Raw genomic sequence first — 23,485 nt, 5'->3', positions numbered from 1 at the left:
ATCTGAACAAATTTTCTGATCAGAAAAAGGAGAAGCCCAGACCTAATTTGTATTTATTTAATCCCCTGGTTTCTGATGGCTTCCTCAATTGAAGGACCTCTATTTCCAAACATGAGGAAGATATTAAGGACTGGCTTACTTCTCAAGGATCAGTTGCTAAGTATATACCGCATATTTTTAAAGCTGCTTTTTTTTTTTTTTTTTTTTTTTTTTTTTTTTTTTTTTTTAATGTGGGCAGGAGCTACACCTGCATGGAAAATTGTGAATATGCCGCTTTAACACTGTTAGCACTGTTTAGTCATTCTTGTGACTTTCTTTGTGAACTATACCGCATTTGTCAGTTTTAGATTTCATCTGCAGTTGTGTTGCCCATTTTTTTAGCTTTACCTTACTGCAGGATAACTTTGCAAAGCAAGCAACTTAAAATCTGAAGCCATTTGTTTTGCCTAGATTTTATAAGCTTCAAAAATCTCTAGAGTTCATCTGCATATGGTTTAGACTAGTCAAATGGGATGAGATCATCTCGCTGTACAGAACCGCCTTACATGGAGCTTTTGCCATCTGCCACCAAAGGCAACAGAAAGGGTCTTGTTGGCAAGGTCGAAATGGGGACAGCCCATCAGTCCCCCAAAAGGCCACATGGTTTAACAGTGGTGCAAAAATCTCCAGCAAGTCTAGGCCATGAATGTCAAATGCTAAGTCTGATAGCACAAGTTTGCCAGCAAGTCCTTACAACAAACTATCTTCCCCTCCTGTGAGGAGGGATCTCCACATGCCTTTCATCCCAGTGTGTACCCCATTCCCTCAGATATCACTGGTTGGGCTCATTTGTCTCCTCTCTCCAAGGAATGGAAAGAGCTTCTGACAGGGAACAGTCCCTGCAGTGAGGAATGAAGATGAGACTCTGGCTACTGAAGTTCAATCCTCTGGCATAAATCAGTGAACACTGTACACAATGACAGTATAAAAAGTATTTATTGAAGCAAGAGTGTGAATCAAATCAACAGACAAAAAACACAAACACCGAGCATCAGAAAGGGAGCAAACATTTGACTCGGCAGTGCTGTGTGCCAAATGCCCCAGCACACAACAGGAGACTGTCATGTTGTTGATGGTATTTTGTCATAATTATGTGCAATTTGCTTACAATGTTGTTCAGCACAGATAAAATAATTATCAGTCTTTGCTTGGCTTCTTGCTGCAGAGTGACTGTTTCAGTCCTGAAACAATCCTTTTAATCTGCACTCCTTTGTGCCTCCATGGTGAGAGGGTGAATATTTGTATGGACATAAGTAACTGTGTATTTCAGAGGCTGCCAGATTGATTTCATGCATTCTTGGAGGACTAATTCTCTGGGGACTGCTCACAATTGCTTTGGTGCCCTTGATTGATAAACTTTGTCTTGTGGCTCCATGTTTTGGAAAGCCAATTTGCATGTATACTGCCAGTGATTATTCACTCATCATTTTTATCAGGGAATCACACACAGGCCTTTTCTGAAAAGCTGTACTGGAGGTGCTACATGAACATAAAGCTGTGTGATAGTTCTGCCACACAGGTTTTTCTGGTGTCTAAGAGGTGAACAAGATCACTCTCAGCATTTGCAGCTGCTGCAGAGCTAAAAGAAGGATCCTTTCTGTAAACAGTGCTTTTTATTTGCACAGAGTTCATAGGCAGACACGTTTCTTGAGGGAGTAGAGAGCAACACAGAAAAGTCCTCGTAAGCTAGAACACCTTCCTCCTTTAGGACCATTTGGGATCAGTGTCGATATTTATCAGATAATCTACGCTCCTCTGGATTATTTCATCTCAGCATCTGGAGATGCCATCAAGTTGTCAGGAATTTAATATTCACTGTGATTTCAGAACATTGTGTTGACTTTCACTACTAGAAAAGAAAGCTCTACTCAGTCATGCTAAGTTTTCTTGTAGAGACTCTACTGATTAAATAAAAATTGAGAGAACAAAGTTGTTTGAAGAAAAAGGGCCAGTTTTGGCTTCCAGAGACGCATCACTATGTTCTAGGACAACTCACTGGAACTCCCTGGAACAAAGAAGGTAGAAGGACAGCTGAAGTCCTCCTGATAAAACTCTGCATGCTTTGTTCTCCACCACATTCTGCCTGTAGGCTACAAGCAGAGATCCAGCAAGGGCATGGCTTTGTGTCTGTGATTTGGGGTCAACTGTGACCGTGCAGAGTTTTTGCACCTTTCCGGTGGTGCATGGAGAACCAGAGGTGGGCTGCACATTTCAGCTACCCTAGAAGTTGCCTTACTCTGTGATGGAAGCCAAATTCAACAGAAAAGAGGAGAGAGAGCCCTGAACTGATAAAATGTGTGCATCCAGGCTGCCAAACCTGCCTAGCCAGCAGCCCATCAGGATTCACTGAGCTCAAGGTTTCTGGAGCTAGGTGCTGCAGAATTCATTCCAGTATAGGAAACCCCCTACCAGTTTGGCTTAGGGTTACCCAAATACCCCAGTGCTTATTCACTGTCACTTCCACTTTGAATTGCTTTAAGATTCAAACACTGTGATCATATCCCGCAGCTTTCAATGGATTTGACTGGCATCAGTCTTCCCATCTGGCTCAGAATGAAATTTTTAATGAAGTCTTAGTAGAATTGGCTCATCCTGGAGAACCAGTTTATTTCATGTTAAACTGAATTATGCAGCCATGAAGATCATTCATATATGTATAGTAAAATAGTCAGATGTTTCCTCTGTGTGTTTATGATTTTACGATTAATTGAGCATTCATCATTCTTTCCCTTTTAAATGACATCATGTAAATACAATATAGCTTAAAACAATTCCAGGCAGCAATGAGACCTGCACTCTGTAATGTTCCCAGCTAGTGGCTTTGAGACTATAACCACCACTTGAGTTTTCATTGCTCTGTTTCAAGATGAAAGACCTATGGATAGCAATTTGTTTTGTTTCATACCCTTTATCATAAGAAGAATGCATGAACCTGTGTATGGACCAGTTTCTTATCAAAGGATGTGTACTGTCTTACCCCTTACTTTTCAGTCTCCTGGTTCCAAAGCTTGCAAGTGTCTACAGTATGTCCCTTCTTTTTTATTAGCCTATCAAGCCAAGAGGCAGAAGAGTGGCTTTCACAGAAACAGGCCAGTTTACAAGCCTTCAGTATAATGTGAACTGCTTTAATAAAGTACTACAGCAGTGATTTTGTTCCTTCAGCCTTCATAATTCTTTGGATCAGATTTTTAAGACAGTATTAAAACCATCACCAAAACAGTGTTCTAGCTACTAAAGTAACTAAAAAAACCTTGTTCAAAACCCCATCCTCGCTAGTGCCTGATTAATAAGTTCAGTTTTATAGCCTAACTATATAAAACTGATTACTGTGAATATAAACTCAGAAACCAATTTAGTCACCAAGTAGAATATAAGCCACATTATTGGTACAGTTCATAAAATGAATAGCTTCCAGTAATACACTAAAGTCTTCTCCCTCCTCCTGGTGACTGAAATGTTAAAACAGAAACAGTGACCATTGGAAAGATTCCCTTCTGGCTCCACATTCATACAGGGTGATGGAGTTAAGCGTTCCTAGCAAGCCCAGTTCCTTGATGGAAACCCTGTGTTTGGCGCAGAGAAACCACTTGAAAAAAAGAGGTTTGGGTAATTTCGTCTCAGTAATTCAATGAGCCTAAGTTGGGACAAACATGTATTTACTGATTTTTCCTAGAAATATCTCAGTGTTAAATATACTCTATTGGTACCTAGGGTGACTGTGGGTAAAATTTGCTACATACAGTTTTAGTGTACTTATATGTACATACTATATATATAAAATGAAACATATATGCACAAGTTTATTTCTTAGATGTTCCTCTATCAGATGCTCAGCTTCCATTTCTGTAGGATAAAAATGCTAGTTAATACTATACAATAAGGAAACCATATTCACTTGGAATTCTAGACATCATCCTAAAGCTTATGGATATGATATATGCAGAATGCTAGGTAGTGTTCTGCTTACATTTCAGAGAGCAAAGCTTTAATTTTTAATGCTGCAGAAATGCTCTTTATCACTGTCTTCCATATCTTCAAGCATATCAGCATTTCATGAGTGTTGCTAAGACAGTTGCCCAAGGTGCAGCTGAACATCTGGATCACTCTCTTTTTCCATTAGGCTAAGTATCCAGGATGGCAGGATTAAATGTGCTCATCCCCAAAAATAACTGTTCTGTTTGATGCTAAAAGGGAAGTGAAAGTTTCCTAAATACTTCAAACTTTTGCTTTGCATTTGTATAACAGGGCAGAACTTCCCATTGCTTCAGCCAGGGAAGCTGATGCCCTCTCCTAAAAACTGCTTGGTGGACTGTCTCCAGAGGCCACCACTTTTCTCCCTGTCAAAACAAAGTGTGAGCACCTAGGATGCAATTACTTCCACTTTAAGGAAGAAGTGTTTTATGCAAGCCTTTGGCTTAGGACAAGATTTAGTCACTGGTAAACCCAACAGTGAGTCAATTGTCCAATAATTGATGAGTCAGAGCATCCAGATGCTTTAAAAAAAGTAATAAATCACTTAGATAAGCAAAAAAAACCAAAAAAAACAACCAACCAAAAAAAGGCAGTAAATAGACTGAGCTCTGAGTATTCACACAAGTATACTTAGAATAACACCATCATATACAAAACTATGTGATCAAAGGTATTTCACAGCTTCACTCAAATTTTGGCCATAGCTCTGGATTTGAGAAGGTGCTGGCACCTGGCATTTCTTCTGCAAAAATAGCTTGCCAAAAATATCCTCCCACCCCATCCCTGAAAAAACAACTGTGTCCCTTGCATACATATGTTATAAAAGAGTATAAGCCAGTTACAAACCACTCTCTACCAAGTGTCAGACCTAAGACATCTCTATTTTTGTATACAAGAGCTATTACAGACCATCTGCAAAGTATTTTTTTAGTTTCTGTAAGATTTTAAAATACTATTCAGAACAGACTTGCTAGACTGTCTCTTTTCCACTAATCTTTGTTGCAAAGAGAATCCAGCCATGTCAGAGGCAAAGCATTCTGCATACTGGGAAGCCACATCTGCATGTTCTGCATGGCCTGGCCTCCTGGTGCCAGGTGGAGTGGCTCACACACAGAAAGAGGACAAAAGTGCAGCAATGAAATCCATCAGGCCAAGGTGGCAGCCACATTTTACAGATTTTTGTCTCCATATTTGGTCTCCAGGCTTTTCAGTACATTGCCTAACAGTAATAACTGTGTGTAGAATACCCTTGGGACAGGAAAGAACAGGCTTCCTTGCACAGGGAACCTTTTCATAGCGCTTTAAAACTTCCATCCGAAATTATTGGACTCAACACATCAAAATGATTAACTAAGTCTTGGTAAATAATTTGACCCACAGATACTGACCAATGAAAAACACCTGTTTTTCTCTGCATACTCTCACCCTGACATATCAACAGGTAATAAACTATTTTACTCCTGTTTTCACTTCAACAAATGTCCCTTAGAGCATAATTTCAGCTCTTTCAAAAGAACCACTTAGAGTAGATATCTGAAAGTAACTTTATGACTATAAGAGGTTCATTAACTCAGACTTGATTCACATCAACATTTCAAAAGGGAGTCCCTTTTCACTTTCAGATGTTCTTCCAGTCCATCAATTTTACATCACTCTCAAAGGCTGGCTCTAAGTCAACAGTTTAATTTCCCCAAGTCAAGTAGCAGTACATTCACTTATGTTACTGTATGAGGGCAGTTCGCACTGGGAGGCCCTATATCTAAAAGAGTATAGCCAACAACTTGACAACAAATTGTCCCTGAATACTAAGCACAAACACACATACACAGAGAGGAAGAAAGCACTTTGCAAATAAGAGGATTGAAAGCAATAAACTATCACAGCATTCGTGCCCATTTAAAAGGACAGATGGAGCTGTTTGGGCCTATCAGGTCAATAATCCACAAACTAAGAAGGATTTATGTGATAGACTGTAATGGCATAAATCCACTTTTAAGAAGGAAGGTTACAATAACTTGGAACAATGCTCAGTATATTCAGGGGCCTGGTGTGGTAAATAAGAATTAACACAGTTCTTTAAAAATCAAATGAACAGGTGAAATAATGGGTTTTTAAATGCTCTGTTCCACTGATCTTCAAACTACCTAAGTTTTAATACCAGATGTCACAACAGTGAGTCAGAGGCAGGCTGGCAGAGCAGCCTTTCCCCAGGGAGCAGTGCAGGGCCCAACCTCCCTTCTCTTCCCGACTTGAGAAACCAAATGTGCAACCTTGGGATATAATGGGAAGACATTTGTTGCACATGTTGTTTTGTCTTTCTCCCTTAGTTGACCTCTTGGCAATCCCTGACCTCTCAAAGGCTTTCACCTGCCATGAGACCTTAAGGAGGCTTAAAGGAGGCTACCCAGGTGCTGACTCCTGACAGAAAGGGGTAATGGTTTCCACCTGGTCAGAGTGGGTTGCCCTTACCTAGTTTGTTACAGGAGCAGGGTAGGTAGGGTTTCTGAAGATTTTGGTTCTTCTGTCTGCTCTTCAGTTTGGCAGCTTGGTCTTGGGTTAGACAAATGTGTGACTGAGATTTCATGTGTTCCTTTCTGACCAAGAAGGAGCAGAATTTCTTGGGTGCCCTATGAATCTGATTTAATGAGGTAGGTGTTTATGTTATTGCTGTATCTGAGTGTGAGACTACACACTGTAGCAAATATGAGTTAAAGCTTTCTTCTACTTTGCTGGGTAGTTGTCTGTTTCTGTAGTCTCTTCTAAAGAGCATTTCCTGTTTACAGATTCTTGGCTGTGGCCTCCTTAGATTTTCCTACCCCATTTCTTAAATTTCATCTATTCTTCAAATTATTTTTTTCTCTTCTAACTACGTAACATATTTTAAAACTTCTATACTGCTTCCATGTCGGCAGTAGTTTCCTTTCTTTCTCTGGCCATGCAATAGTTGTTATGACTGCATCTGTCAATATTGTTACAAGGCATTAGCTGTAGAAGGCATGCCCTTGCAAGTTAGCAAGTGAGGTATATTTAATGGTGTTTAAAAGCTAGGGTAGATATGAGGAATACAACCAGCACCTCTTACAGAGAGGTGTTTCCCCTCATGCAGAGCAGTGGGCATGTTTTCCAGCATTCTGGTTGAACCAGCTCATTTCAACTTTCAACCCCAGAGAGCAAAGCTCAAAGTACTCTTTTTCCTCTTGTTGCTGAGTAAAATTAATTGAGTGATATCTGAGGCACACAGATACTTGGGATCCCATTGTGTGTCCCATTGAAATTGATAAACAACTGAAGAAAAAACAGAAAAGCCCTAGGGAACGCTGTGAGCTGCTCACCACACGTTCATATTGCTCCATCTTGAGTTCTGCCTGCAGCCCTGGAAAGCACATGGTTAAACACAATGAGCTACAGTTTTCTCTTTCTTTCAAGAAGTTCAAAAGACTTACACCCACCAGCAGCAGAAATTTGTGGGAGCTGAACAAAGGAAGAGTGCTAGGAGTTAACTGCTTGGGGTTGGTTCTGCATGCTTGTTCCCCTGATCTGTGAAATGTTTGTGTATGTATAACATATAAGCAGCTTGAAACGTGGAGGGGGTTTTTAATTGAAATGTGTTCTTTTTTTAATATATGTATATACAAATGGAGCCTAGTCTGTTCTGAAATGTGTTTGAACTACAGAAAAATGAAGTACTGGACTTCAGTGTGAATTTGGTTGTTTATTCTATTTGTATACAGTAAGGCTGGAGGGAGAAGGGGAAATAATGGTAATTTAATTGGTCAGATGCCTTCTGTAAGGACAATACCCCATTTTTATATGTTTGTTCTATTGGTTTTTATTCAGTCCTTGTTTCTGTGTCTTTAGATCAAAAATAATACCTCTTTAGGAAGATGGGAGGGGGAAAAACCTATCAGGTGTCCAAGAGAACTCAAGTTATTTCCAAACAGAAGTTTTGTAGATGTTGCTTTATTTTCTCTCTCTGCTGAACAAAAGGTCGGGAGCAGCATCTTTGAATGTATGAAGCTTCTTCTCAATTTCTAACATGCTGTCATTCTTTTTCCCACTAAACAATGAAGAAAAGTCCTATGTAGAAAAGCTGGAGAGAAGAAAGGGTTGGGGAGGTTTAGCAGTTCAGCATACCTGGCATTCATAGTTATTCAGTGGAGAATCTGAACAGGTATTTAACTCAGCCTCAGAATTAAGGGCACATTTAAATAATCTTTTAATTGGGTCCAGGATTACAGCTGAATGTGAAGAAGGTTTTCTGACAGACACAGGAAGAGAAAGAAGTAATTTTGATTTGAGATTATGAATATTTAAACAGAAAGTCATAGAATTAAGGACTAAAAACAACCACTTGTGGTGAAGAGTTGTCTTCATTGGTCTGAAACAAAGGGATATTTTCAATTTGAGTTTTCTGAATAATTTTTAAATACAGTTTGATAGTAATTTTAAATGGATAAGTTGTTTTGAGCTTAAAAAGCAAAATAACCTCACTATCAAAAATGTCCAAGTACAATGTTTTTACCTTCTTTGCATGTCATGAAAGCCTGAGCCCAATGACAGCTACATTTAAGAATAAACATTTGGGTAAAATTGACCCTAATTCCAAAAAAAAAAATTTCTGTATAGAATCTTTCTCATTTCAAATAAAAATTTTGTCCAGCTATGATCTGGATGTTGCAGGAAACATTAATAACACTTTACCTCTATAACCTATTGCCCTGCACAATCCTTCAAATGTCAGGGTATATGGTGGCTTAGGAAGGTTACTCTGGCAAATGGATAACTGGAAGTGAGCAGAGCAGCAAGAGGCAGTGTGTCAGTGTCAGCAGTGAGGCATCAGTCTGTGATGGTGGAACAGGGGAATGTTTGAATGGAGCTATTTGTCATGTACTAATGCAGTGATGAACACAGTAGTCTTGATAAGGCTGAAGGTCAAATTTCTGGTATGTACAAGGGACACATGTTCACTGACTGTGGGAGATTGAACATTGCTATGCGGGCAAAAGGGTCTTGTGATGAGGTAAGTTAGAAGAAGCAATGGCAGAAATATCAAAAGTTCTCAGGGGAACTACTGACCCCATTGGACTGGCCGGGAACTTTGCCATATGAAGTGCTCCACTGCGTTTCTCCGTTATGGGACCCAGGGTACTACTGGGTTTGCGTGTCGAAGTGTGCCTCACAGTTGCAAACTGAATAGGAACTTACCTGGGCATGTATTCTGTTTTCTTCTTTGCCTGTCTTCACTTGCCTGCCCCGAGCACAGGCTGTTTCACACAGAAGCTCAGCTATGAGGGATGTCAAACCTCATCATATCCTAACAGGTCCCTGTCTGGGTCTCAAAGAGATAAAAATGTTCTGATATACTATAGTAGAATGTTTTCTCCCCAGTGGTTAGGAGTCCCTCCTTCCTGCCCCTGTGCAGGATTCCCCAGGTGGTCTTGCCCTATAAGCAAGTCTTCTACAATACCAGATCAACAGTGAGGAAATGAACTCCTGTTGATTATCTCACATTTATGAATGCATTCAAAGTTTCCATATGTGAGGGGCAGATTACTTTAATCATGAAACTTTAAGCTGCTATTTATAACTAGAGCTAGCTACATCTAGAGCCTCTGAACTCAGTCCCTTCATGCAAGGGTTTGGGTATTTACTTGCTGTAGAATACTAGGATTTCCATACCCTCCGAGCCAAGGGCTGTGATACTTTTTAGTCCCTGAGACTGCAGGCACCTACAGATTTATCCTGAACATGCAGATGTCCTAAAACAGTAGAGAGGAAAACAAGTAGGGAAAATTGACTTTAGGTGTTTTGCCTTGCCAGAAAGTTTTTTTTTTTCCCAAGGTGTCATGGGGGTAGGGTGCTATAAGTTCCCTTCAACAGTTGACCCTCTATGACAATCCACTTGACTTCACAGCATATTGCTCATGCGTCCTTTCCGTCGTCACTGGAGTTGTTTTCATCTCAGCATTCAAACTGACCAAAGATATTCCAGCAGCTTGCCTGGAGCCTAGAAATAGGCTCTCCACAGCTGACAATTCAAACTGACCCAAGGGTGTTTATCAGTGGGTAGTTTGTATTTATCAAGTATTTCAAGCTTTGTCTGTGCCTTCTAATTAAATCAAGCCAACATAATCATACAATCAACATCATAAAAATCAGGTCAACGTACACTATTCATAAATTACCACAAAGCATCTGTCGCATGCTTAATCTGCTTTTTAAAGTGGGGGGCTGCCTTTGCTTAAGCCCATGTCTTAAGCTACTGCTTTAGCCCCCTGTTGTTTGACACTGTATGATGGGAAGGCAAGATTACTTATGCTTGTATGTACAAGATGCAGCGTAGAAGCAGCTGACTCATTATCAAGCAGGATCTCTAAACAAGTTGTTTTAATGTTGGAACTGAAGAACTAGGATCTACAGTAGCAGCCTTTCATATTTTTAAAGACAGAGAAGAGGTAGGGGTTAAGGAATCACTCACTCTTTGGTCTGCAACGGTCATGCAGCATTTTAGGACATGGAATTCTGTGCGTTATTGGACTCAGTACATGTCCATCTCTCAAAGTAAACGGTAGAATTTCCCTCTTTACTCTGTCTGCTGCAGCCATGGTAAAGACAAAATGCTGGGAAAAACTGTGCTTTATGTTGCATGCACTGTTAAGAGGGAGGAAGACATAGCAAAAACCATGTGTCTGTCAACCTTTTGCCTGTGTACTTGTATGAGCTACCAAAACCTTGGAGGTAGATAGCTGTAGAATATAGAACACCAGTTCTTTCTCCTCCGATGTCATGTGAGGATATAGAATTGTAAATAAAACTTTCACTCCAGCCTCAAACTCACCTGCTAATGTGTGGCTCTTGGAAAAGTTGCAGGAAGGGGGTAATAACTGAGAAGGTCATTGTTGCAAAGAATACTTTTGGCAATGCCTCTTGTTCTAAGCAGTTTAGCTCAGGCCAATCAGACACTAGAGAGTACTGCATTTCATCAGCTGTACTGGTTGGGCCTTCATCACAAACATCTGAACCAGCACCATTAATAAGTAGCTAAGAAGGCATCATCTGGACCACATCAATTTGTCTTTTGCATACCTCCATGAGTATAAATGGAGAGTTGATTTTAATGAAGGGGGTCGTTTTAGGATTCTTCTTTGGTGTCCTGAGTAGTGTCTAACAATAGTGGGCCTGTCCGTTCTGGTGAATGGCACAATCACTTTAAATTCATATCACCTTCATTGTCCAGGCCTGATTTCCCTGAAGACATACACCACTGCTCTACAATGAAAGAGGATCAAGCAAAATGTTACCAGAATTAGGAATTGCTATGTTCACAGTAATGCTTCTTGTACTCAAATAATATTCTACTTTAACAGTGGAAAAAGCAGGCAGCCAGCTTCTGTAAGGGCTGTGACAATGGACCTGTCAGTCACCTCAACATTTTTATTCTGATAAAATGGGTTTGTTCAAATCTTCTAGGGACTTCTTTCACTGCAGTTGCATATATTTGCATAGTGATTCTCAGATAAGTGCATGCCAATAGCCACTTCTGTGAACAGATGTTGACAGAAGTATCAACAGAAGTATCAGAGGTACGTGAACAACGATGTCTTTTTGCATGCACAGAGAAATGCATAATCTAGTAGTATGCTGGAAATTTGTTAGTTCTGCCTTCTAACATGTCTGTCAAGTCACTGCATGCTAATCAGCCTTTCCATAAGTATTGATCCTTTTCAGTAATATCAAGCAAAAATTTAGAATAAGAAAGGGAGAACCAGGAGGGATGTGCTACAGTAATACTGGTAATAGAGACAATGTATGCATATTTTGTGACACTTTATTAAAGAAAAGCAACATTCAATTTAAAATGCTGTATTTGCCAAACACTGTAGAGATTGAATATGTTCTTGGTTGTTACCATAACAATAATGTAGCAAATATTGAAATAATTACCTAAAACTTCAGTTGGTATAGGCTGTTTTAATAATAAGTGTCAACAAATCCACTTGGCTATCTAAATCTCCCCTGCATGTTGGTGTTATCAAGATGAAGCCTATGAAACAGGGACATTAAAGAGAGAGCTGTCACAGGCCAGGATAATAGAATAGAAAAGAGAACAAGTTTTAAATGAAGTCTCAGCATACTTCATGCAGCAAAAATACTTATCTAAAAACTAGTGATAACCTACTTTGCTGATGATAGAAGCAAAGAAGGCTTTTATGCCTTTCCAGATATTAATATATTTTTCAGGCCAAAATGAAATTATGCAGCATGTAGCCCAAACTCAGAATCAGGGAAGTGAAATGCATTTAATTCTCTCTTTCTGTTCATCCTCTGTTACTCTGAAGCAAGTAAAGAGTATTATTCCAGCAATAGCTCAGTTTCCGTAACTAAATACAAAATCTGAGATGCACTTATACTATGAAATTTTTTTCAGGTTTCTATTGTGACTAATATGAAATCTATCCACATTTATTTTTATTTCTCATTACTGTTTTCTTTAAGGTCATCCATATCTAGCATTCTCTGAACTTTTTTGTTTCATCAGCATATGAGATACTGGAAATTTTTTTCTCCTCTTTTAATACTTTTGCTTTTGATTTGTGGAAAAAAAAAAACAAAAAAAACCCAATTTTTCCATTCCTAGAAAGAGTTTAGTAATACTTTCTTCTTCTTTTTAACATGGCAAATCATTTGAAGCAGACCCTTGTTCATCTGGAACTCTTTAATTGCTGACAGGAAGCAGAAGACTTGATGAGAGCATGCTAAAAAGGAAGCAGAAGGGCAAAAAGAAGAGGCAGGGAAAATTAGATATTCCGTTCTTGAAGATTTGTACTTTAAAGAGTCAGATCCAGAAATCCTGTCCTGAAGGTTAATTTAACTACTCCAAACACATATTGAGAGTTGCCAACAGAGGCAACCTTTTGCTAATGGCTGTAAGGTATACTCTTTTAATGCTAAAATGAGTTTCCACATAACACTCTGAATACTTGTCTGAATTTTTGTCCCAGTTTGTCAGTCTTGGTATTTTGGGGGTGAGAAGGAAGGAGGCATACACAGTCACACAAAATATAAAAAATATATAAAATCCCAGGCTGCTTTTTTCCCCCCGTTAAAAATTATAGGACCCATTTACAAACATGCGTGCTGTAGATGAGCAACGAATTTCCCTATATGTCAGAGCTAAAGAAGAAAAGTAGAGTGAATGCTACTTCACTAGAGTGGGTCTGCCCCTACTTCAGTATGGATCTGCCTAATAATTAGATATTTGTGAGAGCCTGTATCTGAAATGGCCTGTGACTTCCCTTGCAGCTCTCTACATGGAGATCTCTTGCATCTCCTACTTGCAGACAGAGAGTGCTAAAGGTTTTCTCTTGGGTTCTTTATTATGGGCATTTTTTCTGATACAGGTACATACTGTTGTCCCCAAATCTTACTGGAAGCCACGCTTCATGTAAAGTTAATAAACCTAATTGTTTCACATCATTCCTTCCCATTTGAGAAAATTTCACCAGGAGTAATTTCTATCACTCTTTTTGCAAGAATTTCTTACAAGCTGAAATTTTCATCTTAGTGACTTTGACTTCTTTCAGAGATGCAAGATTCCCTGCCGTAGAAATGTCACTGCTAACATCAGATTCCAGTCCGTGTTCTTCTTTCTAAGTATTTGGGGTTTCAATCCTCTTCCTGTATCTGAAAACAATAAAATTGAAATTGGTCATACAGATTTTGAAAAATTTTCCTTTAACATGATTGTTCATATTAGTTATCTTGCCATCATTTATTGCAACATCCAAGTAAATCTTGAATACCTCGATTTTCTTTAGTTCTCACTGTGGATTGCCTCTTCATTAAGATGCTGACCGGCTTTGATAACATGTATGAGTTTGTAGTTGGCACAGTTTCAAAAAAAAGGAAATATTTGAGCTCTTGTAATTAAATAGGTGTTAACTCATTAATTGCTGAGAATATTATACTGTGAACTGGCTCGTTTGTGAGATGCTCAGTGATAACTATGGCATAGGCTTAAAGCAGAATCCCAAAACTTAACTTAGTGACCATCTCTGCTGCTGCCATTAGATTACTCAACCACAGAGATTCTGTTCTATAATACAGTGCTTGTTCTACCAGGTTTTATAGGACTATCTATCATACTCATCACAAGTGCAGTAATGGATAGATGTGCTAGGTTGTTTAGTAAAATCATAGGAAAAGATTCAGACTGATGATGTAAGCTTTTAGTTCTTGAAATTTATAGAGTTACAACACCTTCCTTTGCCAAGGCTTTTGTAAATATTCTGTATTTTAGTATATTCAAAGTGCAGCAGTCTGCATCCTTACAGGCATTCAGTTAGCTTTACTTTCTGGGTTTTATTTACATGTTCTGAATATCAGTTCAGTTTGTTCAGTCGCTTCTCTTTATAGAAAGAAATTCTCTGTATTTTCTTTATATGCCAGTCTTTATAGCAGAGATTTGGTAAATACAGTTGTATCTAGAGGGCTATTTATCTGACCCAACCACATATTAGATGAAGCGAGTTGCATTAAGAGATGGCAAAATAAGTGCCCAAGTCTCTATAATATAAGATACAGCTAGGAGGAGAACACAACAAACTACAGAGGAAAAGCTGCATGAAGGAGACCTTGAGCCTTCTACCCTAAACATAGCCTGACTTTATCAAGGATTTAGGGGAATCACAAGGACAGTAACTTACCTGTAAGTTTCTTATCCCTGTTGTTTCTAGTTACCTTCTTTAGTAATTATGTTCTGATAAGCAGAGGACAAACCGTCAAGAATAGAGCTAAAGTCATCTTAAGACTTGTTGAAGATGCTAAAATATGAAATGGTTACTTTGGAGTACAGTGAATCTGAGCTGGCTGATGTCAAGAAGTGATTTTTAGTAGATTCTACTAAAACTACGTATGTGCATAGCTATTCAGTATTTTTAACTGATTAAAAAGCAGGGTTTTCAGAAGTCTGGTCTCTGGAACTATTTCTCTGATGAACCAATTCTTCTTTTAATAAAAACAAAGTCACTTTTTGGCAGGGTTCTCTATAACCAACTGACAAGTCTATTTAAGTCTGCTTCCCAAAGTTTTATTTTTGTATCCTATTTGTCACCAGCTAATGAGCAGTGCAAAGTATCAGTTGCTGAAGCACGTGGTTTGAGCAGCACTGGACTCACTGGGCACTGATTATTAAAATAGAAGTTAGTTGGTAAAGCTCCAAGAATGAACCTGAAACTTGGGTTTGAGTGTTGTTAGGACTGCTCCCACATGTTAGCCTATGAATCGAATGAGACATCATTACTGTCTCTTCAACTATGTTTTAAAAAAGAAAATCCCTGTGTCTTTACCAGGTGTTGTGCTTAGTGACAGTGAGAAAATTACAAGCTGATTAAAATTCTAGTCTTTTATGCTCTGTTTTTGGGGATTTTTAACCAAGCATCTAAAAGCTCCCTGTACGTTTTTAGGACTCTATGCACACAAGAAAGAAGTGATCCTGACGCAGAGTTGACAATTGAATGTAAGAGGCAAGAGATAAAATGAAAAAGCAGGAAGCACTAACAGCCTCACAGAGGGCTTTTTTTTTTGGTTTGTTAAGATTAGTGGTAAGGTAGACGTGTCTGTTTGTTTAAGAAAGCAAAAGGAAGTTTTGTAAGGATGGATGAAAAACAGGACAATTAAGTACCTGAAGGTGCAGATTGGTGAAAGTGGAAAACTTAATCTGACAATCTTATAGTGCAATAATGGAAGAAGGGGTATGTTTGAAGGAAATAAACTAGTCAAGCATCTACTTTTCTAAGTACCATCCTAAATTCATCCTTGTTCTGCACAGCAGTGAAAGTAGGTATGACTGAAGTGAGTGCTGCAATGAATAAGAGTTCTGCTGAAGTTTGTAAAGGTCTCATCAAGTTGTCCTCCACCCTATGCATCTTCCTGCCCAAGCCTGGGACTATTAAAGAATCCCCTGTAACTAAAAGAAGCAGCATTTTGCCTGTTACAATGCAAGTAGTGCTTTAGACTAGGTAAATACTTCCTTGTTCTTTACATGATATTTAAGACTGCAATTCCCATTTCACACTTTATAATTTAGGTATTAATCTTTGACTCATCCCTGACATTCTCCTTTACACCTACAAGTACTTTGGTGTACAGTATGTTTTGGAATTTAACAAAATTAGATATACTGCACTTTGCCAGAGAATGACTAGAGACAGAGTGCTTTTTTCCTAAGCTAGCCAAGTTAAAAAAACCCCACTTCTGCAGCCTTAGCAAGACCATGTGTGTCAGGGCAGCTGTTTTGCTATAACACAGAGGGTCTACATCCACTAGAGATGAATAAACTGTGCAGATAGGTTACAAATGTTTCTCCTATCACTAATTTTTTTTAATACCTTTCTTGTGTGTACACCTCTGTGTATGTATGTATCTTTTCCCTCTAGAAGTTCTATGTTACAAGTATTTCAGATAGGAACAGTTCTGCTTTATCAATTTCATGGATGAGCTCTCTGTATTTCAGGATCTCTCACAGTATTTTCTAGCCTTATTTAGTGACCTATAAGACACAGATCAGACAGAGAATGGTCTCATTTCGTTTTTCTTTTCCAAGTTGATTGTGTATGTACTAGTGGAAATCCATGAAATTTAAATGCTGTGCAGCATCAACAGCATCTGGCTTGGGAGCCAGAGGCTGATGTTGGCTTCCTCCTAATGTGCCATTGCACTTATGTCATAGCTGCTAACCCCTCCTGTAAAACAGAGGTGGATGTGTGGCAGAGATCAAGACTTCAAGCACATTGTCCTACCTGTAATTTGGATTCCATTCTGTGTGCTGGAGCCAGAACACCTATGTCCTGGAGGAAACAGTTCTCTGTGCTGTTTATGCTGCTGGCCTTTAGCTTGATGGTTTTTGTTTGCTTCTTTCTTCCCTTACCATCATCACCAGTTAGTGTCCTGAATCTCATGTGGTTGGGCTTTTGTGCACGAAGGAACAATAGAAACTGTAAAATCACAGAAAGGATGAAATGTAAAAGCATTAATCTCAGAAGAGCACAGACAATGAAGAAAGTCTTGAGAAAAGGGTGAAAGATGCTGTGGATATACCTTACTGAAATGTATGGAACACTTAGGTATTGTGCCAATGAGTTGAAACAATGGCAAGACATAGAAAGACTGTCCCACTAATGGTAATGGTCTGTCCTTTGCTCATGCTCTCTGTTATTCCTCTGTTTGCTTCCATGGAGAAAGGAAGCTTTTCTTCTATCAGATTTTGCTACTGATCTCAATGAGAAAATATTTAGATGGTAAATTCTTTCAGGCAGGGATTATTTCTTCATTGCCTGCCACAGTGGGACTTTTGAGTTATGACTGCAGACAGTAGGGACTCAGGCAGTGAGGAGGAATAATAATGGAATAGCGCAAATTGTAAATGATTTATTTCCTGAAGGTTGTTTAAAGCAGATGTACACAATGCTTAGTGGAATCTCTCAGCAAAATCCAGATCTGCAATGAATAGAGCAGAATGAAATGCAGCTGGGATGGAGCTGTCCCTTCTAACCATAGCAGATGGAATGCATCAGTTAATTACATCTTGGATATATGATTTTCTCAATCCCAGGTCATGCGTGGGCTCCTTCTCCCAGCCAGTTCTAGGTTTAGACAGGACAGAGTTTCACAGCAAAGCAGACTGCTGGGGAGGAAGGGAGCCTGTAAAACAACAGTGGCTACAGAACTCTTTGCCATAGCTATTTCATTGTTTTCTTTGCCAAGTAGCTGCTGCCAGGGAGTTTCAGTTCCTTCCAGAAGCAGCAGTTGCTGCCCCAGCCCCTCTAATTCCCCCAGAAGCAGCGGAGACACAAGTTCAGCTTCTGTAGCAGAAGAAAACCCAGTGCCCATGGGGCTTTTAGCTGCCACTTTTGGGAGCAGCAGCATTTTCTGTTGCCTTGCAAGGGGGCAACTCAAGCCACTGTCTATTTCACTAGGCAAGTTTTAGCTTTTAACAGGCTCAGAGTATTTATTAGCCACTCCAATCTGAACAGACATTTCTCTGGTTACTCTTGAATAAATAATCTTTTCCTGAGGGGGAAGGACGGATCTTTCCACTGTGATTGCCTGTCCTCTTTCAGTACTATCATATTCCTTTGGAGTCTACTGCTGAATCTTGGACTTACCATTGCTTCCACCATTCACCAGCTTAATTTGGTGAACGTGACTTAAAGGGACACACCACTAAGTGGTGGTGACAGACACCCTCAGAGAGAGAAGATGACAAGAAGTCTGTGACTAGATGATGGGAATTTATTCATTACAGAAACACATATGAGTTGTAAGAGTAAAAAAATGAAAATGGAAGTAATGAAAAGTAATGAAAATGGAAGGACACCTTATTGGAATAATAACTGCAATAGTCCTGTCGTGCACCTGGGGAGGAATAACCCCATGCATCAGTACAGGTTAAGGACTGATCTACTGGAAAGCAGCTCTGCAGAGAAGGAGCTGGGGGTCCTGGTGGACAACAAGCCGTCCATGAGCCAGCACTGTGTCCTTGTGGCCAAGAAGACCAGTGGTATCCTGGGGTACGTTAGGAAGACCATTGCCAGCAGGTTAACAGAGGTGATCCTCCCACCTTACTCAGCCTTAATGAGGCCATATCTGGAGTACTGTGTCCAGTTCTGGACTCCTCAGGACAAGAAAGACATGGAACTCTTGGAGTGAATCCAGTGGAGGGCTATGAAGATGATTAGAGGACTGGAGCATCTCTTCTATGAAGAAATGCTGAAAGCTGGGCCCTGTTTATCTGGGAGAAGAGATGACTTCTAATGGAAACATGGGAAGTTTCACTTGAATATGAGGAAAAAAACTCTTTACTTTGAAGGTGACAGACCACTGGAACAGACTGCCCAGAGAGGTTGTTGAATCTCCTTCTCTGGAGATATTCAAAACCTGCCTGAACACGATCCTGTGCAACCTGCTCTAGGCAAACCTGCTTTAGCCGGGAGTTTGAACCAGATTGTGTGACACAATATGCTTTTTTATTATCAATAATGACAATATCTGGCTTTGTCACAATTCTCCAGATGATTGGGAAATCCAGTGTATTACTACTTAGTGAAAAATCTTTGCAGAAGACAGACAGGGCTTAAAGAGCAGAGTGCTTGAGGGGCTAGACAAATAGTTAAGTATCTCAAATGTATTTCTTCATTATGAAGAAAATGATCAAGCATGTTCTTCAAAGGTTCTTACATTTCAGAGTCTCATGGTGGCTTTCTAGTCACCTACAGATGAGTATAATTCTCCCTTTGGCGAAGTGACTGAATACATTATTTCTATGTGACACATTCTAGTTACACCATCTTCCTCAATTGTTCATGAGGAAAAAAGGAGGAAAAATTATAATTTGCAGCAGAACAATTGGGAGACTTTAAGAAAAGAAATTCTAATCCAAAGGGTCTTGTATACTAGGAAGATCTACCAGGGAGGTTGTGCTATCTTTCAAGAGAAGATTTAAACTGTAGGTCAGAGAAACACCACTGGAGAATGAGCTTGGTAAAGTTATTGCTGCTGTGGTGCACAGGGATTAGAGAATTTCTCAAGTCTCCTTCTGCCTTGAATTTCTGTGAACCTGGGCTTTTTTTGTTGTTTGCTGCGTGTTTATTGATCTATCCCACTATGCTCTTTTCCATTTAAACTGCAACTCTGCATTAAGTACTGCCTTCAAACACCTTTTCCTTCTTCAGTAACCTTTTTCTGGAAGGGCATACTACATCTCTCTTTTATTAAGCACACACTATTTGTATGTTCCAGTCCTCACTTCCTCAGGCTTTTGGAGCTGTTTCCAGCAAATTGTGTTTTCTCATAGGCTCCAGGCATTGGGAGAAAAATTACAGCCTAGAAGTGAAATTTCACATACCTAAAAAAATGTTAATATCTCCCAATATGCCGTATTCACATGGGATTTGCAGAAGATGGACGTAAAACCCAGACTGATTTCAGTAGTGCCAGCATTTGGCTAGAGGAGCCTGTCACACACAGAGATGTTATATGCTATAGATACTGTTCAACTAGTCCCTTTCATTAGGGATGCTCTAATTCGATCATGCACCATATCCTATTTTCATGTTAAACCATGTACAGAGCATTTTTACAAGCACATGTAGTTTTAGGACAAGGGGGAATGGCTTTAAATCAAAAGCGGGTTGGTTTAGACATGATAATCAGAAGAAATACTATGCTTTTAGGGTGGTAAAGCACTGGAACAGGTTGCCCAGAGAAACTGTGTATGCTCCATCCCTGGAAGTGTTTGAGAACAGGTTGGATGGGTCTTTGAGCACCCTGGTCTACAGGAAGGTGTCCCTCCTATGGCAGGGGTGTTGGAACTTAGATGATCTTTAAGGTCCCTTCCAGCACAAACCATGTTAGGATTGATTCTCCCTTATTTCTACAGCCAGACAACTCATTCTCATTTGTTACAAGACCCACTGAAGCCTCCCTGTGAGTTGCAGATGTTGAACCACCACAAAGAAGATTCTCACTAAGATTTCGTTTTTGTGGGCTCTTAATAAAAGAAGTGAGAAATGGAAGACAGGATTACTCTGAAGTAACCTCTGGAGTAATTGTTGTTTGTTGGCCGCTGACTATGTGCAGAGACCAGAGAGAGTAGCTACCCAGCTGCAGTATCTCCTCAGGTGTGAGAAACTGGAGAAGGAGTGGTGGTGGCTCAGTTCAAACTCCACTAATCTTCCTGGTCAAATGCTGATTAGAAATTTGTTGTTGGATGATTTTGTAGAAAGTTGTTCATAGAACTCTGTGACAAAGTGTGTTTCTTACATGGTTCACAGGCAGAAGCCCTTTTTATCCTAATACTAAAACATCTTGAATACCAAATCCTTGCCACAGTCAGTGAATTTCAGTTTAGGACCTGTTTCAAAAGAGAGATTTGTTTTATCTGTGTGCATTACACAGCTTGGACTGAACTTCTTATATTCCTGTACCTACACAGGTGAAAAATACAAGCCAAATAAGAAATGCATGGAAAAACCCATATCATGGGGTTACAGGCAGGGTTTTATAGCATGCTGCAATATTCACTCCATATAGCAATTGTCCCCTCCTTTCTCAAGACTCTGTCCTATTACTTTTTGGCATACAGCTACTTCTACCTACCCACCGCTTGAAGTTCCAGATAGAAAACTCAAGTTGAAAGGAATTGACCATGCCTTTGCAAGGTCCAATCCCTGAAATATTGTTTAAGCAGCTCCTTTACTAGAAAAGTATCTGGTTAGACCTTCATTTAACTGAACCATGTTAGGAGGCTTACCGGTATTTGTTAATGGTCTACGCCTACTGAAGGTCTAGCACAAGGAATGCGAAAGAGAAATGATTTAGAGGAAGCAGCTGGCACTGTCTGGCTTTAGTCACCACTGTAATGCTGCTGTGCCCACATACCTCCTCTGCAGAAGTTGAGTTTCCTTTGCACATTCTTTTTGAGGGAGCTAGGGTTGTTTAGCCTGGAGAAATTGAGGCTTGAGGATACCTTATTGCTATCTACCACTGCTTGAAAGGAGGTTCTAGCAAGGTGGGTGTCAGTCTCTTCTCCCAGACATATAGCAACAGGACAAGAAGAAATGGCCTTAAGCTCCACCAGGGGAGGTTCAAGTTGGACATCAGGAAAAATTTCTTCCCTAAGATAGTGGTAAAGCATTGGAACAGATTGCCCAGGAAGGTGGTGGGGCCACCATCCTTGGAGGTGTTCAAGAAACGTCAAGCACTTAGTGCTATAGTTTAGTTGAAGTGATGGTGTTGGGTCAAAGGTTGGACTCAATGATCTTGGAGGCCTTTTCCAACCTTAATGATTCTATAATTCCAAAAGAAATACTGTAAAAAGCATTATCCTAAGTAAATTTTTACTTCTCACTTTCTTCCTCGTGCTGGGCATCTCTAAGAGGCATAAAATTCTGCGTAACTTTTAATTTTTCCTCTAAATCTACTATAGAGCTACTCAGACTAGTCTGTAGGTGATACCTGTCCATGCCAGCTGGTGATTGTTGCAAGACCCCTTACTTGCAGAGCACTATAATAAAGAATATAAGAACTCAGGCAATGGCAGAGCTACCTTGTCTCTTGAGTTTAATGAAGTGGATCCCTTACCCACTTGAAATCACTACTTGAGATACCTGGGAGACATTCTGATAACCTGGGAGTTTGTTATTATTGTAACAATGACAGAGACAGTGTATTAGCACACAATAGCTCTCTTCTTGCCTGACTCATTTATCTGTGTATTTATAAACTTGTATGTGGATCTACATGTTTACATATTATAAAAATAGCTTTATCTATTTCTTTAAAGCTGGCCTACTTGAAACTGAGATTTTTTTTTTTTGTGCATGTCTGACCATTTCAAAGGAGGTAACAGAATGAAGAAATTATTACCTAGTATGCTTGCAATAATGGTTTTACTGTAGGGTGCTCAGCTCTGAAACAGGTATAGATAAAAGCTATAAGGAATAGAGAACAAGTCAGATGATCTGGACAACCAAATAACTGTAAGCGTGTTCTGTGTTACAGAAGGTTCGTTACATAGAGCTGTAAGCACTGGATACATCCCTCCCTTCTGAAAAGGAGATTAAAGAAATCCATATTACTTCTATCTTTTCATCATTTTTATTTTAGTATTTTAAGCCCCAAGTTCAAACTGACTTTAAGTAACTTCTAAAGCCATAAGGGGTTAGGCAGAGGAAGGATTTCCAGAGACTGCTTCATAACTTTAAAAGCTATTTCTATGACAGGGATTGCAGCCTGCAAAAATATTAAATACTGTCCCTTTTTTTGGTTTGATAATCAGTGCTTGATTTCTCCTCTCCCTCCTTTTCCAAAGACATTATAAGTTTTAATACTGGGCATTCCAAGACTACAAATATGACTGTTCAGGCAAGATATTTTTGGCCTTTGCTAATTTCCACAATTGCTTTTTCAAAATCAATATTTTTTTAATTGGTCACTTGAGCTTTTTTCAGTGACGTTGAACCTCTGATGCATGTCACTTCAAAAGCATTTTCCAAACATTGTAGGCGTCATGGAGCAATTTTAGCATAAAAAGAAGAGTATAACTAGAGATGGCGGGGGAGCAAATTACATTTTGTATATATAGTATTAAATGCTTCCATTAGTTGCCATAGGGATGGGCAGAAGTTGGTCTGAAATGACAGATTTTCTGATGCTTGATGGGTTTAAAAGGAAAACACTGTGGGGGGAGGGGGTTTTATTGTTATTATTACTCTGGGATACTTTTATAGGGGAGGGGGAAATATTAAAGTAATATTTCTCAAAAAAGATTCTTTGTGTCTACATTAACAGACCAGGCATCACCTTTGCCTCTCTACAGAGACACTGACCTCTACAAAACAGGCATCTTTGTAGCTTCAGGGCTGTAATTCCACAGCTGCTCAGAGCTTCTCATTTCCTTTTGTTGTGCAACACA

The 23,485-nt window shown here is 39.5% G+C and overlaps 1 long non-coding RNA gene across 4 annotated transcripts in view; it reads right to left on the bottom strand.

Annotated features, from left to right (window-relative positions):
• Positions 1-956: 956 nt before the first annotated feature.
• The window catches only part of LOC116446880, a 45,787-nt gene continuing 23,258 nt past the window's right edge, over positions 957-23,485 (bottom strand). For 3 of the 4 annotated variants that reach the window (XR_004241421.1, XR_004241420.1, XR_004241422.1), the window contains 2 exons: positions 16,812-17,006; positions 957-13,695 (listed from right to left, as the gene is read on the bottom strand). This is a non-coding gene — a long non-coding RNA (uncharacterized LOC116446880). Of the gene's footprint in view, positions 13,696-16,811; positions 17,007-17,593; positions 17,693-23,485 lie in introns of all 4 variants that reach the window. The other variant, XR_004241423.1, reaches the window with a different exon arrangement.

This window comes from Corvus moneduloides, chromosome 1 (assembly GCF_009650955.1).
Source record: "Corvus moneduloides isolate bCorMon1 chromosome 1, bCorMon1.pri, whole genome shotgun sequence".
Taxonomy (NCBI): Eukaryota; Metazoa; Chordata; class Aves; order Passeriformes; family Corvidae; genus Corvus; species Corvus moneduloides.
This window is presented reverse-complemented; position numbering and strand designations above follow the sequence as displayed.